This window comes from Zea mays, chromosome 1 (genome assembly GCF_902167145.1).
Source record: "Zea mays cultivar B73 chromosome 1, Zm-B73-REFERENCE-NAM-5.0, whole genome shotgun sequence".
Classification (NCBI taxonomy): domain Eukaryota; kingdom Viridiplantae; phylum Streptophyta; class Magnoliopsida; order Poales; family Poaceae; genus Zea; species Zea mays.
Genome location: NC_050096.1, coordinates 46,909,940 through 46,924,452, shown reverse-complemented (window position 1 = coordinate 46,924,452; position 14,513 = coordinate 46,909,940).

The following is a 14,513-nucleotide window of genomic DNA, read 5'->3' as shown; positions in this document are numbered from 1 at the left end:
CAATTGTGGGAAGGAAATGTTGCAAAAAGACCCCTGGAGAAACCCCAAATCCATTCCCTAAGTAGAGAGAGAGCTAGAGCTCTCTATTTCTCTCTAAGTCAAAAACTACACCTACACTAAAGATCAACCGTGTTCACCTTGAAGATGGCACCAAAACCACCTATGTTCTATACCAAAAATGTGGCATACCACCTAGGGCACCCACTGGAAAAAGTTGAGCCCGAGACCTTGACGTTTGACTTGCCTTGGCATGGTTTTTGTCGCGAGGTGGGCAGAGTGAAATACCTGAATTGGCGACCGAAGATCTCCCTACCTAGGCCATATCTGCCATGGCAACTCACGGATGAGAGACAGCCCTAGATGCCAGGAAAAGACTCGCGTCGGATTTTTGCCAAGATTCGCACGTTTGCGACTTGGGTGAGCTGTGGAACACGGGCAGAAGAAAAGCTCCACGTGTTCGACGCGCTCTGTGCACGCCAGAGCACGCCTGCGCGCGCCCCGCGTCGCGCCAAAGGCCAGCCGACGCCATGGCCCGCGCCCGCGCCTATAAAGCCCGCTCGGGCGTCGACCACACTCTTCCGCGCACGCTCAAACCTCACCGGAGCTCAACTCACCGTAGTTTGCCCGTGCACGGCGTGTCCGTGACCACCCGAGCCCCTGCCGCCGTAGACCGGCCAGCCCAGCCTTTCCCAACCCCGTCCAACCCTCGGAGACGAGTGAGCACACCTCGGTGAAGCTCCCCGAGTGAGGAATCGAAGTCTGCTTCGCCGGAGAGGCCAGTCCACGGTTGCCGGAGTTCACAACCCCGCCGGAGTGCGTGGACCGGGTAATCCACTGAACTATTTTCCGATTCCTTGTGCACACAGTCTCTACGTCACCCCGTGAAGCTCACCGTGCCATTGGATTGAACCAGATCGCCGTGATTTGGCCGACACACCCACCGCCGACGAGGACACCCGCCTGCGTACGTGGATTGAGCGATTCCGGCCATCCCCGTCGTCGAGCCGTACATCGCTGTGACCGCCAGAGCCTCCCCGAGCCAACCCCGCCCCTCGCCGGACCTATCTCGCCGCCGGTAAGCCGCGTCACCCTTTTCTTTCTTACGGGTACTATTTAAACCTAGGGAAGGACCGCGGGGGAGAAGGAAAGAAGTCTGGGGGGTTTTGTGAAATGTCAGAGACTCAAATGAATAGTAGCGCAGGGGTATAACTGAGAGAGTTAGTTTGGAAATAACCTAGGATCCTCGGTGTAAACTGCTTTTCCAGAAAACCTTTATTAAATCTGATTTTAAATTTGAACAGAACTTTAATAATTCATAACTCCTGTTTTGTTCATCCAAATTTGGTCAAACCAATTTTGTCAGACTTTAAATAATGTAAACTGCTTAGGAAAAATATAAAACCCTTAAGTACTACAGAAAACTATAAGGTTCTGATTTAATTATTGTTTTGACCAAAAGCTAAATAATAGGGATAAAAATAGTTGCACTATTTGACTAGGGTTAGAAAAATTTGGAGAAGTTTATATCCACCTACTGACCTGTTTAAAAATGCTAAACTTCTCTGTCCAACCCATTAAGTTAGTTTTTGCCATTTAATTTACCATATGCTTAAGGTTAAGAAAAATAGAAAAGGTGATTTAAATAATGAACCAGAGGGCACCCCTATTTTTGTTAGAGTACTTATTCAATGTAGTTTACTAGAAAAATCTATTATACCCTGGTTTAGTATGAAATAAGTAGGATCCTTTTTATTTTAAGAAAACAAGGAAAACTTAGAAAAACCCTACAAAAATAACCCCAAGGTGAAAACACCCCAACCCTTGGGATAATTAATGTTTTGTTATTAAGAACTTAGGAAAAATATGAAATTTGCTGTTTGACATTTTTCAAATAACAATGTAGTAGAAAGTGCCTTTTTGGCATTTAACTTTAGAACATCATAACTAAATAACCACCCCTTAGCTTTCTGTGATTTTTGGCATAGAAGCCTATTATTACTGTTAGATGCCAACAAAAATAACCCTTAGGACAGAACTCACCTCTAATTAAGAGATGTAGTGCAAAGTGGCCCATTTTACACAACTTTTGCTATTTTTGTTTAAAGCATAGCCTTTTATTTTAAACCTCAAATTCCTAGAACAAGCTATAATGACCAATGGCAACCCACTGTAATTTTTATAGAATTTTTGGAAAATATTAAACCACTGTCGTAGATCAAACCTACACTAGAAACCATAAGTAGAAAATAAAGAAAGGGGAAAAATGAATACTAGTAAATTAGTGTCATCCTAAAACTCTTTATAACTTGTCCACTGAAATATATAAAGGCAATACCAATTCCCTATGCCTATCCCTAGCAAAACCTAAACCTAGAAGTGATAAGCATAAACCATTAAAAGCCACGTATGACCCAGAAACCATAAATTGCTCATTAACTTAGTTTTTCTTCTCTTAGCATAATGTTATTAAATCCTGCATAATCATAACATACATGCTCATTGCATTTCGATAGACTGTAACCTTGCTGACGGAGAGTACGTCCTCGTGCCGGAGCAAGGAGCTGCTCAAGAGGTAGCCCCGGATCCAGCACCCGAGTCTGCACCAGAGGATCTGCCTGCCACAACCTTGGAAGGCAAGCCCCGGTTTTATGCATAACCGTTTATATATGCTATTTTACTACACTTATTGTTTGTAGGCTTGTACTGTGCACTTAAGTGTAAGAGTTGACTGAAACCCTAGTTGCATGATCTCAGGAATCCTTTTGAGATGGATACTAGTATGCTAGGTCGAGTAGTTGCTTTATTTAACTAGGATCTCGGTAGAAGACGAGTGATTTTTCTAGCACTCGCGCGAGATCAGGAATTGGTTGTACCCACTTTTCATATCATATTGATAGCTGGTTGGTGGACACGTATCCATGGGGATGCATGGTCTACGAGGTGAAATTGGAATAAGGATTAACGTGCGGATACCTGTGTCAAGCGTTTGAACGTACTAAACACATACCGAGAAATATGGTAAATCGGTAAGCCTAGTACTTGAGTGAACCTGCCCACAGACTTTACCCCTCACGCGACCTGAGACGTGGTCTCCCATTCCGGTTATGGTGGGTACAAGTGCGGTCACTGCACGACGACAGTCGGGGTCAGTGAGGCATTGTACGCCAAGGCGGTGAGCCCTGATCTGTTGCCAGGGGATCGATGGGGACGGTTGATGTGTGTGGGGACGGAGTGCCCCTGCATGTCGTGTGTTTAGGTTTACCTTGCAAGGATAAAAACTCGATTCGAATCGTCTGCTTCTCGCAGCTAATGAGACTGCTTGATCCATTGTACTGCATTGAGTAACAAGTGGAAATATGATGAGTTGATATAAGATGTTGATTGCTAATAATGTTTGCTACTATGTATGAGTAGATAGTACACATTTAGCCTTAAGAGAGTCACACTTACATTGACAAAGTTAAAACTTGACTTAGAAACTCAGCTAGTGCTTTTGGCAACCAAACCCCACAACCAAACAGCTGCATGTCTAGAGGTAGAGGAGTAGACTCCTCACACCGGGTAAGTCTAGCTGAGTATTAGTATACTCAGCCTTTCTTGTGGCATAATTTTACAGGTTCTCTGGAGGACATGGTTGCTGGAGTGACTTGGCCGTCCATCTTGCCACCGGGTTGGACTGTCGAGTGGGACCCCACCTCGGCTGAGGAGGAGCATGAGGAGTGATGGGACAGGCTTCCCCATCTCTCTGTTTATTTACCGTTAGTTTATTTTCGCTGCACTTTGAACAATGATGGCTACTTTTGCAAAACTCCGATGGTAATGTAATAATTTTAATACTCTTACATGCATGGTTTTATGCTTTATTGTATTTGCTCTGTGACTCACCATCGAGTGAGATTGTGGTACTTGATCCTGTCAGTGGCCGTGTCGGACTAGATCCGAGGGATTGATGGGTTATTCCCATTTAAGTGTGGTCTAGCCTCTAAGGCAGGGCTTAGGCACTTAAGTTGGAATAATTCGGACAGTTCCGCCACAGATACCTCACTCATCACCTTCCGTGAAAAGTAACTCTCGCTCAGACAAACAATTCTGTTACCGACGAATAAGTCCAGATACTCGAAACAAGAGGAAAAGAAACGCAGCTTTACAACACGACGACAGTATGTTTGGGCCTCGGCAACCGCAGAAGACATACGCACACTACAAGATAACCCGATCCTTCAGGCTCGGACCTTGATAGTTGAAGGGAGCAGCAGCACCCTCGGCGTCAACTACACCTTCGGCGAGGTCCGACCTAGCCTCAGACGGCGACGCGGTCGGAGGATCTCCAATCCGAAGGACGACGTCAGCACCACGCCCGGGCCATCGCCGCCAGGGTCTTCTCCAGGAATCCGGCCCGAGCAGACGACTCGACCGGCCACCCCGAAGCCTCAGCCAGCTATCCCCCGAGGACATCAGCCCGGCTCGTGGCCTCGGCAACTCGACTCCGGCGTCGGTCCCACCAGTGGACGACCCGACCAGGCTCCGGCCGACCAAATCTTCTTTTTCGAGCCAACTCTGCCTCTGTCCATGCTGACACCGCTGCCTCCGGCTTTGGCTCATCGAAGAGCGGCCGAGGGTTTCCTTTAACTAAGCAAGAGAAGCCTCGGGCGGCAAGGCCGACCGAGCCAAGGGACTCCTACGCCTCCGGGATACGAATACCTCACTCGTCACCTTCGCACGAGGCAACTCACGCTTGGTGGAGCGGTTCAGATAGCCGACAGGCGAGTCTTAGTGCTCAAAATGAGGAAAAAACACGGCTTCGTGCCGGAAACACATACATGTTCAGGCCCCGACAGCCACGATGAACAGACACTAGCACTCAAGGTGCCATTACAAGCGGAACTCCGGTTCCGTCCCCGCGGGTATGAACAACCTCCACACTGGGGAACCTGCGGGGCGACAAGCTCCGGGCGACTCGCCAGCGACCTCTGCAGTAGCAGCCATGGTCCCAGAACGGATGCAGCCACCGGAAGGCTCTCGTTCGCGTCCCGCTCAAGGGACGCGAACCAGACATTAAAGCCAAAGAGCCGGAGGTCGGTCCATAGGCGGCGCTGACGGCCTCGATGGTGGGGAAGCTTCCTCCAGCCGCCACCACGTCAGCACTGACGGCGGCGTCCGCCTCTCCACCATCGCCACACCGGCGAGCGCAGGCCGCTCCAAAGCGCACCGGCAGGTCCTCGCTCCCGTCCTCGCCACGAAAGCGAGGAGGATGACGGAATGTTGCATCCTAGCTGGGCAGCAACAGTTCGCCTTCCCCGGCATGGCTGGAGGACGCCTCTCCCACAGAGCTGGAGGATGGTTTCCACCACCAGAAGCTGGAAGAGGAGGTGGCCAACCGACCCGTGCGGGAGGTAGAGCCCCGGCTCGCCTCGCTCTCCGCCCCAGCCAGGATGATGAAGATCCTTGAAGTTGAGGGCGGGACCAAGATCGCAGCCCGGCTTGCTTCTCCCCATCCAGGAGTTGGTGGTCACCGTCTTGGGTGACCGCCGGCGAGGGGATGCGGCCGGGCTGCCTGATGAAAATCCTTGAAGCCGAACGATGGCAGAAAGGTACCAACTCTCGCGAAGTTGCGTTCCTCCAACGACAAGGCAGAAGGATTGCGAGTGTTCCCCATCCGGGGGCTCGGAAGGTGGAAAGACGCGATGCATAGGGGAGCGCGAAGACATGGTTGCCTTTCAAGGGGGTCACCCTCCTTTTAAAGGCAACTCTCCCCACTTGCGTCCTCAGCCATCGTGGGCTGAGTCTTCTCCAACACGCTCCAAGGCCCTCCCCCTACGACACGGGGGCTGGGTCCCACGTTTCATGCAAGCTGGCCCAGGGCGGAAGAAGCCAAACCGCCGCGCGCGGTGCGCGCAACTGCCTAGCGGTTACAAGCATTCCTCCACTTTCGCCCAAACCAGCGGGTGAAAGGGCGGACAACCATGCAGGCGGCATGCAACCGCGCCAAGTGGGCGCACCCCTTCGACTCCAACGCGCCCAACATGGAGGCCCAGGCCCACACGTCATGCAGCCGGTGCGCCGGTTGCTACGTGCGAGAAACTGCACCGCCACTCGCGCCACTACCGTGCCTCCTCGACTGCGGAACCAGTACCGCGACTCGAGGCAACCCTGCGTATGACCCAACAGTGCCAGCCAGGCACATCGATCATGGGTCAGTCAGCCGCGGGAGGAGGCGCGACGATCGATACGGCCAAAAATGGGCCGGCAGCAATGGCGGTGGCAGGCGGGCGGAAGCAGCAGTCACGTTGTCAGCCAAGCTCACGTCCCATCCAGGGACAACAAGGGAACCCTCTCTCACGGCGTGAAGACGGCGCGCCCGTGTTCCGTTCCTCGAACGGCTCGCACGCACGCAACGGCTGCCCCATTAACCACTCGTCCCGTCGCATTAACTCTGCGGCAGGACAGGCGACACCTTTGGCGGGCGAAGCAGGCGACGCTTCACCTCCGCCATAATGACCGCGACAAAAAAGGTGCGCCACGTCATTCGATTTCGTATCCTTTTCCTCTTCCTCTTTCTCTCTCTTACAACAGGGACCGGGAAAGGGGATACCCCGAAAGGGATCCTTCTCCGCAAAGGAAACGGGCCCTGAGCCCCCCTACTGATCAGAGGTTCGAAGGCTGGCCCCTCGGAGGGGTTCAACAGCCGCCTCAGAGCGCTCGGGCTCCGCGCCCACTACTGGTCAGAGGTTCGAAGGCCGGCCCCTCGGAAGGGTTCAACGGCCGCCTCAGGCCACTCGGGCTCCGCGCCCACTACTGATCAGGGGTTTGTAGGCTGGCCCTCGAAGGGTTCACAGCCGCCTCAGACGCAGAGCGAGGGGTGACCCTGTGTACGTTCGATACATAACCAAGGCTCGGGCTACGCTCCCGAGGTACCCTAGGACATTTCCGAGACCAGCGGGAACGATCTTGTAACGGAATCCCATCAGAGGGAGGCATCGAGCCCTCGGACCCCGTCAAAAGGGGACCGGGTCCGGCAGATCACCCGCAGGTACTTTTGGAGCGCGCCTCCGGGCCTCTAGCCGACCCCTAACAAATGGGGCACGGGCGTCCACTCGGATTACCCGTCAGCAGCTCACTGGAGACACCATGTTCGACGCCCTCCAAGGGCAACATGGCGCTTATCCCCCCTCCTCCTTGCGGAAAGGCGACGCAGGGGCGTATGTAAAAAAGTCGAGTCTGTCCTTGACCGTCCTCTCGCTCTATGCAGGGGCTCGGGGGCTGCTCTCGCAAACCTGGCTCCGGCCAAACCGTTGACAGCGTCAACATACCAGCCCGAGAACTTGGGACCCGACCGTGCACCCGGGCTACGGCCAGCTCGCATGAGGGAACAACCAGACCGGCCGAAGCATCACGAAACGCATTAAGACCTCGAAGGAGTCAAACCACTCCTCCGAGGCCTCGGGGGCTACACCCGGCGGGTGCGCTCGCGCGCACCCACCGGAACAAAACGCAACCGAGAAAGGCCGGTCCCCTTGCAAAAAAGTGCGACAAAAGCCTCCAAGCGAGTATTAACACTCCCTTCGAGGCTCGGGGGCTACTGTCGGGGACCATAATTAGGGGTACCCTCAAGACTCCTAATCTCAGCTGGTAACCCCTATCAGCACAAAGCTGCAAAGGCCTGATGGGTACAATTAAGTCAAGGCTCGGTCCACTCAAGGGACACGACCTCGCCTCGCCCGAGCCCAGCCTCGGGAAAGGGCAACCGACCTCGGAGGATTTACGTCTCGCCCGAGGACCCCCTCCAGCAACGGACACACCTTCGGTTCGCCCGAGGCCCAGTCTTCGCCAAGAAGCAACCTTAGCCAAGTCGCCACGCCGACCGACCGTATCGCAGGAGCATTTAATGCAAAGGTGGCCTGACACCTTATCCTGACGCGCGCCCTTCAGTCGACAGAGCCGAAGTGACCGCAGTCACTTCGCCGCTCCACTAACCGGCCTGACAAGAGGACAGCGCCGCCTGCGCTGCTCCGACTGCTGTGCCACTCGACAGAGTGAGGCTGACAGCAGCCAAGTCCGGCCTCGAGCGCCATAGGAAGCTCCGCCTTGCCCGACCCCAGGGCTCGGACTCGGGCTCAGCCCCGGAAGACGATGAACTCCGCCTCGCCCGACCCCAGGGCTCGGACTCGGGCTCAGCCCCGGAAGACGACGAACTCCGCCTCGCCCGACCCCAGGGCTCGGACTCGGGCTCAGCCCCGGAAGACGATGAACTCCGCCTCGCCCGACCCCAGGGCTCGGACTCGGGCTCAGCCCCGGAAGACGACGAACTCTGCCTCGCTCGACCCTAGGGCTCGGACTCGGGCTCAGCCCCGGAAGACGACAAACTCCGCCTCGCCCGACCCCAGGGCTCGGACTCAGCCCTGGCCTTAGCCGACGGTCTCCGCCTCGCCCGACCCAGGGGCTCGGACTCGACCTCGGCCTCGGAAGACAGACTCGACCTCGACCTCGGAGGAGCCTCCGCCTCGCCCAACCCAGGGCTCGGACCGACCACGTCACAGGAGGGGCCATCATTACCCTACCCCTAGCTAGCTCAGGCTACGGGGGACAAGACCGGCGTCCCATCTGGCTCGCCCCGGTAAACAAGTAATGATGGCGCCCCGCATGCCCCATGACGACGACGGCTCTCAGCCCCCTTACGGAAGCAAGGAGACGTCAGCAAGGACTCGACAGCCCCGACAGCTGTCCTTCCGCCAGGCTCCAGCGCTCCTCTGACTGCCACGACATCACACGAACAGGGTGCCAAAACCTCTCCGGCTGCCACGACAACATGTACTCAGGGCACTAGCTCCTCCCCGCTAGACACGTTAGCACACTGCTACATCTCCCATTGTACACCTGGACCCTCTCCTTACGCCTATAAAAGGAAGGTCTAGGGCCCTCTTACAGAGGGTTGGCCGTGCGGGGAAGGACGGGACGGCACGCGCATAAGCCTCTCGCTCTCTCCCACGCGGACGCTTGTAACCCCCTACTGCAAGCGCACCCGACCTGGGCGCGGGACAAACACGAAGGCCATGGGTTTCCCCTTTTACGTCTGTCTCCCTCCGGCTTCTCTCCCCCTTCGCGCTCCGTCTCGCGCCGACCCATCTGGGCTGGGGCACGCGGCGACAATTTACTCGTCGGTCCAGGGACCCCCAGGTTCGAAACGCCGACACCTCCTACGTCAAGAACAAAGATTCCCAAGATTCAATCATATTCGTTGACGGGAATCAAGGCAAGGTTAAAGGACTAGGAAAAATAGCTATTTCATCCGAGCATTCCATCTCTAATGTGTTTTTAGTTGAATCGCTCGGGTATAACTTGTTGTCCGTTAGTCAACTTTGTAATATGGGTTATAATTGCTTATTTACTAATGTAGATGTGTCTGTCTTTAGAAGGAGTGATGGTTCATTAGCTTTTAACGGTGTACTAGACGACAAACTCTATTTAGTTGATTTTGCAAAGGAAGAGGCCGGTCTAGATGCATGCTTAATTGCTAAGACTAGCATGGGTTGGCTGTGGCATCGCCGTTTAGCACATGTGAGGATGAAGAACCTTCACAAACTTCTAAAGGGAGAACATGTGTTAGGTCTAACAAATGTGACTTTCGAAAAAGATAGACCTTGTGCAGCTTATCAAGCAGGTAAACAGGTGGGAGGTACTCATCATAGCAAGAACGTGATGACCACATCAAGACCCCTGGAGCTGCTGCATATGGACCTCTTCGGACCCATCGCCTACCTCAGCATCGGGGGAAGTAAGTATGGTCTTGTTATAGTTGATGATTTTTCTCGCTTCACTTGGGTATTCTTTTTGCAGGATAAATCTGAAACCCAAGGGACCCTTAAACGCTTCCTAAGGAGAGATCAAAATGAGTTTGAGCTCAAGGTGAAGAAGATAAGGAGCGACAACGGGTCCGAATTCAAGAACCTTCAAGTGGAGGAGTACCTTGAGGAGGAAGGAATCAAGCACGAGTTCTCCGCTCCCTACACACCTCAGCAAAATGGTGTGGTAGAGAGGAAGAACAGGACGCTCATAGACATGGCGAGGACGATGCTTGGAGAGTTCAAGACGCCCGAGCGATTTTGGTCGAAAGCCATGAACACGGCTTGCCACGCCATAAACCGGGTCTACCTTCATCGCCTCTTCAAGAAAACGTCGTACGAACTCCTAATCGGTAACAAACCCAACGTTTCATATTTTCGTGTATTTGGGAGTAAATTCTACATTCTAGCGAAGAAAGGTAGGAATTCTAAATTTGCTCCCAAAGCTGTAGAAGGGTTTTTGTTAGGTTATGACTCAAATACAAAGGCGTATAGAGTCTTCAACAAATCATCGGGTTTGGTTGAAGTCTCTAGCGACGTTGTATTTGATGAGACTAATGGCTCTCCAAGAGAGCAAGTTGATCTCGATGATGTAGATGAAGAAGATGTTCCAACGACCGCCATATGCACCATGGCGATTGGAGATGTGCGACCACAGGAACAAAAGGAGCAAGATCAACCTTCTTCCTCAACAATGGTGCATCCCCCAACTCAAACTAATGAACAGGTTCATCAAGAGGCGTGCGATCAAGGGGGAGCACAAGATGATCATGCTATGGAGGAAGAAGCACCTCAAGCCCCTCCAACTTAAGTCCGAGCGACGATTCAAAGGAATCATCCCGTCGACCAGATTTTGAGTGATATAAGCAAGGGAGTAACTACTCGCTCTAGATTAGTTAGTTTTTGTGAACACTACTCTTTTGTCTCTTCTATTGAGCCTTTCAGGGTAGAAGAGGCCTTGCTAGATCCGGACTGGGTGTTGGCCATGCAGGAAGAGCTCAATAACTTCAAGCGAAATGAAGTTTGGACACTGGTGCCATGACCAAAGCAAAACGTTGTAGGAACCAAGTGGGTGTTCCGCAACAAACAAGACGAGCATGGAGTGGTGACAAGGAACAAGGCTAGACTTGTGGCAAAAGGTTATGCCCAAGTCGCAGGTTTGGACTTTGAGGAGACTTTTGCTCCTGTGGCTAGGCTAGAGTCTATTCGCATTTTGTTAGCCTATGCCGCTCACCATTCTTTCAGGTTGTTCCAAATGGATGTGAAGAGCGCTTTCCTCAATGGGCCAATCAAGGAGGAGGTGTACGTAGAGCAACCCCCTGGCTTTGAGGATGAACGGTACCCCGACCACGTGTGTAAGCTCTCTAAGGCGCTCTATGGACTGAAGCAAGCCCCAAGAGCATGGTATGAATGCCTTAGAGACTTTCTAATTGCTAATGCCTTCAAGGTTGGGAAAGCCGATCCAACTTTATTCACTAAGACTTGTGATGGTGACTTATTTGTGTGCCAAATTTATGTCGATGACATAATATTTAGTTCTACTAACCAAAAGTCTTGTGAGGAGTTTAGCAGGGTGATGACTCAGAAATTTGAGATGTCAATGATGGGCGAGTTGAACTACTTCCTTGGGTTCCAAGTGAAGCAACTCAAGGACGACACTTTCATCTCCCAAACGAAGTACACGCAACATTTGATCAAGCGGTTTGGGATGAAGGACGCCAAGCTCGCAAAGACTCCAATGGGAACCGACGGACATGTCGACCTCAACAAAGGAGGTAAGTCCGTTGATCAAAAGGCATACCGGTCTATGATAGGGTCTTTACTTTATTTATGTGCTAGTAGACCGGATATTATGCTAAGCGTATGCATGTGTGCTAGATTTCAATCCGATCCAAGGGAGTGTCACCTTGTGGCCGTTAAGCGAATTCTTAGATATTTAGTTGCTACGCCTTGCTTCAGGATCTGGTATCCAAAGGGGTCAACCTTTGACTTGATTGGATACTCAGACTCCGATTATGCTGGATGCAAGGTTGATAGGAAGAGTACATCAGGGACGTGCCAATTCTTAGGAAGGTCCCTAGTGTCTTGGAGTTCTAAGAAACAAACTTTCGTCGCCCTATCCACCGCTGAGGCCGAATATGTTGCCGCAGGACAGTGTTGCGCGCAACTACTTTGGATGAGGCAAACCCTCAGGGACTTTGGCTACAATCTGAGCAAAGTCCCACTCCTATGTGATAATGAGAGTGCTATCCGCATGGCGGATAATCCTGTTGAACACAGCCGCACTAAGCACATAGACATCCGGCATCACTTTTTGAGAGACCACCAGCAAAAGGGAGATATCGAAGTGTTTTATGTTAGCACCGAGAACCAGCTAGCCGATATCTTTACCAAACCTCTAGATGAGAAGACCTTTTGCAGGCTGCGTAGTGAGCTAAATGTCTTAGATTCGCGTAACTTGGATTGATCTATAGCATACATGTGCTTTATGCCCTTGATCATGTTCCTTTATGCATATTGTTGCTTATTTATGGTGCTCAAGTTGTACACATGATCCTCAGACCTCACAAGTCCATTTGCAAGTGTTGCACTTATTTAGGGGGAGGCATGCTACAACTTGACACTTTGAGACTAACCCTGTAGTTGAGTTTACTTGTTTTAGTCTCAAAAGTGGATTGAAAGGGAAAGGTGGACTTGGACCATGAAAGACTTCCACTGCACTCCAATGAGAGGGTAACTTACTCCAAGTTCATCTCCATACTCTTTTTGCCTTTTTACTCTTAATTGAAGATTTTGGTGAGGCAATGGGGTTAAATGGGCCAAAAATGATCCCGTTTTGGTGCTTGATGCGAAAGGGGAGAAATTAAGGCTAAAGCAAATGGATCAGCTACCACTTGAGAATTTTGAAAACAAGTAGAGTTAGAACTTTTGTTTTGTCAAAATACTCTAAGTCTCTCTTTTTGTCAAAAGTTGGTCTCTTGTGGGGAGAATGTTTGATTATGGGAAAAAGAGGGAGTTTTTGAATCTTTGATCAATTTCTCTTGGAATACCTCTCTTTATGTCTCAACAAGTGTGTTTGACTTAGAGATAGGAATTTGAGTTTGATTTACAAAAACAAACCAAGTGGTGGCAAAGAATGATCCAAATATGCCAAATTTGAATCAAAAACAAATCTTGATCTCATTTGCATTGATGTTGCACTTCTATGTGTTGCTTTTTGTTGTGTTGGCATAAATCACCAAAAAGGGGGAGATTGAAAGGGAAATGTGCCCTTGGGCCATTTCTAAGTATTTTGGTGATTAAGTGCCCAACACAAATGGCTTAAGTATAAATTGTGCAAAATGGTGGATGAAGTGCAAATCATCAATAAGGTAAGATTCTAGACTTAGTACATTGTATTTTGTGTACTAACATATTTGGCTAAGTGCTAGAATCAGGGAAAACAGAAAAAGAAAAAGACTTGGCTGAAGCAGCCAAGACTCAGCACAGTCTGGGTGCACCAGACTGTTCGGTGGTGCACCGGACAGTGTCCGGTGCGCCAAGCTGGCTCTGGTGAAAAGGCTGCTCTCAGGAATTCATTAGCGACGTACGGCTATAATTCACCGGACTGTCCGGTGGTGCACCAGACTGTCCGGTGAGCCAACGGTCAACTGCGCCAATGGTCGTCCATGCAATCCGCGTGTGACGCGTGGCCGAGCCAACGGTCTGATGGGTGCACCGGACAGTGTCCGGTGTGCGCCAACGGCTCCAAATCTTCAAAGGTCGACTGCGCCAGAATAGGAAAGCAATCAGCACCGGACAGTGTCGGGTGCACTACCCGACAGAAGGCAAGGATAGCCTTCCTGGATTGCTCTCAACGGCTCCTAGCTGCCTTGGGGCTATAAAAGGGACCCCTAGGCGCATGGAGGAGGACACCAAGCATACTTTGAGTATTCTTAATCAATCACACTCCGTCTTTGCGCACTCGATTGACATTCTTAGTGATTTGAGCTCTGTTCTAGTGGTGAACTTTGTGCTATTCATTTGAGCTCAAATCTTGGCTGTGTGTGTGCGTATTGTTGTGGATTTGTGTGTGTTGCTTCCCTCCCTTACTCCAGTGTTTTCATGGCGAGAGACTCCAAGTTGTGGAGATTCCTCGTAAATGGGAAAGAGTAAAGAAAGAAGAACACCGTGGTATTCAAGTTGATCATTGGATCACTTGAGAGGAGTTGAGTGCAACTCTCGTCCATTGGGACGCCACAACGTGGAATAGACAAGTGTTATACTTGACCGAACCACGGGATAAATCCTCGTGTCTCTTGTGCTTGTTCTCACTGTGTCTATTGTATTTCACAAGAGCTCTCCTTAGCCACTTGATTTCATTGTGCTAACTCTTAATCAAGTTTTGTGGCTTTAAGTTTAAGTTTTTACAGGATCACCTATTCACCCCCCTCTAGGTGCTCTCAGAAAATCTTTTCAAAGTCTTTTGCAAATATTCAAAGGTATATGAGTAAGATTGCAAGAAGCATTTTCAAGATTTGAAATTTTCTCCCCCTGTTTCAAATGCTTTTCCTTTGACTAAACAAAACTCTCCCTTAATGAAATTCTCCTCTTAGTTTTCAAGAGGGTTTTAATAGATACCAATTGGAAGTATATTAAGATGCTAGTTTTGAAAATATATCTTTAAATATACCA